Source organism: Labeo rohita, chromosome 6 (genome assembly GCF_022985175.1).
Source record: "Labeo rohita strain BAU-BD-2019 chromosome 6, IGBB_LRoh.1.0, whole genome shotgun sequence".
NCBI lineage: Eukaryota > Metazoa > Chordata > Actinopteri > Cypriniformes > Cyprinidae > Labeo > Labeo rohita.
In genome coordinates, this window is record NC_066874.1 from 8,966,143 (window position 1) to 8,971,936 (window position 5,794).

Sequence of the window (5,794 nt, forward strand, 5' to 3'; positions counted from 1 at the left end):
GCCTGTGAATGAGTCTAAAATTGAACTGTCCGTAATCTAATAGAGACATGATCGGGCTAAACGCAGCCATTTTCTTTAAATGGACACAGTCATTGTTGCACAGAGAGGGGGTGAATTTTATGGGTATGTGGCGGAGAGGGAAATTGCGGAAGAAAGAAAGAGAGGAATAGAAGTGTTTTGCTCAGGCCCAAGAATAGATAAGCAGCGCCCAGGGAATTGGTCTGTAAACATTGTCAGTGATTGACACGACACCCCAGCTTGTGGGAAACTTTACATTTTATTATCGGCCTGTAAAACCGCATTTTACAGATCCACATGCTGCTTTAGCGGTGTGTGCGGGAGGTATATGGGTTGAGGGTGGTGCACTTGAAGCTTGTTTTGATCGTGCCTTCGCTAAATATCCACCCAATTTTCACAGGTCTGGGGGAGCTTTGAAGAAAATTGAGCAGATTTGCGATGAAGAGCCCCTCTGGAGGAATTTGAGAGTGTTTGAGGATTAGGAGGTTTTTATTCTCAGCATAAGGCCCGGTTGAAGAAGTATCTGATGCCTCAGGAGGTGAAGCTCAGCCGAGCATTCCAGTAAATAGAGATTCTGAAGATAAAGAGTTGAACTGACAAGCTTACGGACCTGGACAAAGTCAGTTGGCATACAGTTCAGCTTTTATGCAAAGCAAATAATATTCTGAAATGCAGGGGGGAAAGGAAAGTTTTCATCCTCTCATGTGTTAATCCAGAATCAATCAAATAATCGAAACGTAAAAGAGCAGGGTGTGTTTACAATGAGAAATGCTCACATGTGAGTCTTTGAAAAAAAAAAATGCCATTATGACTTAAAAGGTTTTATAGTTCAAGTGTGTATACTCGGAGATGAGCTCAAAATAATCTGAGTATACGTGAAGAGATGGTGAATCAATGTAAAAAATAACACACGGTCGACATCTAGTGGTAATCAAGATCTTTGCAGGTTGAAAGTGCATGTTTCTCTGACGCCAAAAGGTGTCGCTGTTTCGCGATGTGATTTAAGCTTGCAAAAGAAAGAAAGAAATCTGACGATTTAGAATCAGTGGGTCGTTTTTTTGAGTAATGTTAAATAATTTAATTTTAATTTTTAATAAACTATTTAAATAGTCACAGGTCAATGCGGGCTCCAAAGCTCTTTATTGTTGTCTTTTCTGAGGTAAATCACATTACATGACTATTCACAAGCTGTTTTACTCACAGTATAAATGCTATTCTTTATTTGTAGCACGCCAGCCACCCTCTAATTTGAAAGAAAGCTTATAACTGTGGTGCAGTAACACAGCATCTTGACATTTTTTAGAAAATTTATGTTAATCACATTCAAATAATAAATAAATTGTTTATTTTATCCTTTGTTTAGATCAGAATTGTAAACATTCTATCTGAAAGTTTAAAGAGTAAAGAGTACCTAGAAGAATAAAAACTAGTATGAATCAATAATAACATTCGAAAAGTAACAAAACAAATGTGATAAAACATGTAGTAAAAATGTTTATCGTAAAACTTTTTTTTAAAACTCTTATGGCTAAATATGATCCCCTGTAACACCATGGGCCTGTACCATGATGGTAAATCCAGAGTTACAGGATGAGTTTCGAATTTACAAAACCAAACCACTCCAATCTGGCTTTGTTGGTACCATGATGCTAATAATCAACTTTCTTTGTCAACTCAGTCTTTGATCCTGAGTTTGTGGATTGCATGCATATGAATGTGTGAAATCAGTGGCGAACAGCCAATCACAAGCCTTGGTTAAAGGTTAAAGGCGAAAGGGTTTGCTAAAGTTTAAGAGATTGAAGAATATGATGAATATAAACGCATTTACACTGAAAAAATTACTTGTTTACGAAAGAGGACAAATAAAAGAAATTATCTTGCTCTATCAGTGCAGTCACAAGTGAAACTTGTTACAGTTAATTTACATAGTTGAAAATATACAGCAATAGAAACTCAAACATGTAAGGTCACATGTAGTCATTTTAAATTGCAATCTATTGATTATACAGCTTATTTAAAATAAATGATTTATAATAACAGTTAAACTAAAATTGCTTGCATGTAATGGATTAATAATAATATAAATCATATAATAATTATACAAATCATATAAACGAACGAGGATGTGAACGCTTTTTACAAGTTGGAATCTCGTAATTCAGGGAATTCCGATATGGCGTGAATGTACCTTTGCTTTTTTTTGTCAGTCATGTGTCACTTTGCTCATCTGATTGGTCCGATGTTAGTTTTAGATCTCTAACCCTAAATTACTATTGCAATAAACGCTGCTAAAAGCCAAGCCACTTTCACTGAACCTAAAACCCAGGAATAGTGCAAACTAAACTTCATGTGTGCAAATGTTTTTGGTATTTATGTTGGTATTCACAGCCTATGTGTTGGCATTGATGGTGATTTCTTTAAATTAAAGACATTATATGTATTTATTTAAAAAACAAAAACAAAAACAAAAAAAAAACAAGGGCCTTCCGGGACGACTTACTGTGACATCATAAAGAGCCTTTAAAGCGATCTGGAAAAAAGTGTTCTAAATTACAGTAAATAAATAAATAAATAGCATAACCCCTTTTAAATTATATAGGTTAATGTGGGCTCCAACACATGTCTTTTCTGACCTAAATCACATTACATGACTATTTACAAACTGTTTTATTGACAGTATAATTGCTTGAAAATAATATTTATTGTTTTCAAGTCTATTCACTATTTGTAGCAAGCCAACCAACCAAAAATTGCAATAAACATTTTGTAACTTCACAGCCTTAAAACTGTCAATTTTATTCTGAAATATAAACAATAAATGTGTTTTTCTGCTCTTTAATGTGGTGTGAGGTCACCGTATTCACCTCAATTCAAGCAGCATGGGAATCAATTGTCTTTTTCTCTTTTCTACTAGTTATAGCATGAAATAAATAGGAATAAATATCAGAAGACATGAAAAAAACTTAATAAAACGAAAGTCGATCATGTAGTCGATCAATCAGTGTTTGAAAATCGTAAATAAAGCTTGTAAATATCATAACAGTCGTAACAGAAATGCCAACAATATAACTGTGTAGTAGGTGGAATTTTCTCAGTGATTAACTTTATTTTATGCAATATAACAGAACTTTAATCTTGTCATTTTTACTATTCTAAAAATACTATGGTAATAAAATGCTACCATATTTACTAAATTACTGAATGCAAACACATGAGGCACAGGGCCCCAAAACGCAAAAAGAAAACAAAAACAAAAAATACGCACTAGTCACATTTGAGTTGTAATTAATTTAATTTAATGTAATAATTTCACCAAATGCATCCAAAATATCCTCAGTGTTTAATTTAAGGCTTTGTGTATACTCAGTGGAAAGAATGGCTAGGCCTACTTTCAATAGTATTTTGATAAAAGAGAATTAAATGGAAGATTGATCATTAAAATGGTGTGTCAATAAAGCTAGATGTGATAGTTGTCATACAATCTTTTCAACTAGCTACCAACCACACACAGATTTTTTTAAATTATTAATTACAATTTTATTTGGCGAAAAAATAAATAAATAAATAAAACGCAGTTCTACGGCAGCAATATAACAAATGTACACAAGAAATTACCAAGCCCTGCACGACATGCAGACTGTATTTATTTATGCCATAAAAATATGCAGTTCTGCGGCAGCAACGTAACAAATGTATACAAGAAATTACTAAGCCCTGCACATGACATGCAATGTATTTATTTATTTATTTATGCTACTTATGCCACAAATTGATAAAAAGAATATGTTTCCTCATTTTAATTAAAAGGTTACATGGTAACATGGTTACTTTACAGTAGTTAAACCATTAACCGCAAATTTACCTTGGTTTTTATACACTAACCATAGTTTAACAATGGTATTTGTAGGTAAAACTGTAGTTATACAAATAGTAGCCTAATCAATATGCAAAAAAAACAAACAAAACAAAACAAAAAAAAAACTCTTACTGTAATAAAACTGTGGTTAATTTTCATAATTTTCATGCATATTACTAGCATATTGGCTGTTTATTAGTACTTAAAAGCACATATTAATACTTTAGATGCCTTAAACCTACCCATGCCTAAACTTAATAACTACCTTACTAACTATTAATACAAAACAGGAGTTTACTGATGCAAAAGTTGTAGTTAATAGTTAGTCAATAGTTAGAAATGGTCCCTAAACTAAAGTGTGACCAAAGAAAGTAAATAAAGTAAATGCAATAGGACACAGATTGCAAGTTACCCTATTTAAAATGTAATTAATAGTGTAACTATTTCAATTATTTTATTAAAGTAATGTAACTGATTACATTTGATTACTTTTCTAAATTTACATTTACAATTATTCATTTAGCATACGCTTTTATCCAAAGCAACTTACAATGACAACAGAAGCAATCAAAACAACTTTCAAAATCCTTAAACTCTAGAATTAAGATTACAATAGTTTAATTTTAAAGCACAGCCACCACAAAATCAGACTTTACCACCTCTTTTTACTTTTCTAGATATTTCTGAGGTTAAATACAGATTTAAAATCATAACAATAAATAATAAATTAGCACAAGAAGTATTCAGATGTAACGTCCTTTGTAACTGTTAAACTCTTCATAAGTAACTCTAGTTTAATGACCAGTGTTGGGAAGGTTACTTTGGAAATGTAATAGGTTACAGATTACAAGTTACTTGATTTAAAATGCAATAAGTAGTGTAACTTTTCAATTACTTTATTAAAGTAATGTAACTTATTACTTTTAATTACTTTTTGATTACTTTTCTAAATTTCTAATATTTTCAACTGTTAATCATTTGAAACATTTAAACCAGGCAGAGTTAACCTTACAGTAGCACTCAACAATGATTACTGTCAGACTTTCAATTAAATCTGTAAGTGGGGGTGGGTGTGTGAAAAAATTCAGATGTAATCCCCTTTGTAATCACTGGCATTTTTTAAAAATAACTGTAATTTAATTACATAGTTTTTCTCAGTAACTGTAACTAATTACAATTACATTTATTTTGTAATTAAATTACGTAATTCCGTTACATGTAATTAGTTACTCCCCAACACTGTTAATGACACATTTTTCTTATTAACTGTAACAGGTTACCGTTACATTTATTTTGTAACTAAATTATGTAACGCCGTTACATGTTACTAGTTGCTCCCCCAACGCCAATTAACACTTAAAGTAATGCAACAACAGAGCAACAATGGACCTCTCTCACACTTCCGTCATAGTTGGGTAAAATCTAATAGCAGTGAATGGGAGAGTACCACAAATATATTTTTTGCATTTCCATTTGCTTAAATAACAAAAGAACGATACACGATAGTGTTTTCACGAGAACAATGTCAAATTTACCGTCCTTTCCATAGACGCAGCATTAGAAACACCCTTAGTTGTTTGGTAACTTGATGAAAAGGTGGTATAATACAAAATATAGTGTTATAAATGCACATACATATTTTTAAAAATCCAAATATAACAAAGTTTAAAGGATTTATGATGACGATGACCGTTAAAACGCGTCATCACAGGCTTGTGAAAAGGGTCCATAATAAACAAAACAAGGAAGCAAAATAATAAAATGTAGAGAACTGGATGAAAGGGTGAAAAGGAGAAGTGAACGCACCTGACGTTATAAGGTAAAGCAAAAACTGAAATTAAATATAGACCGCATCCACTCTGCCAATTGCCATATGATTACAAACTCCTCCCCCCTCATGCCGAGGCGGGATCTGACGCG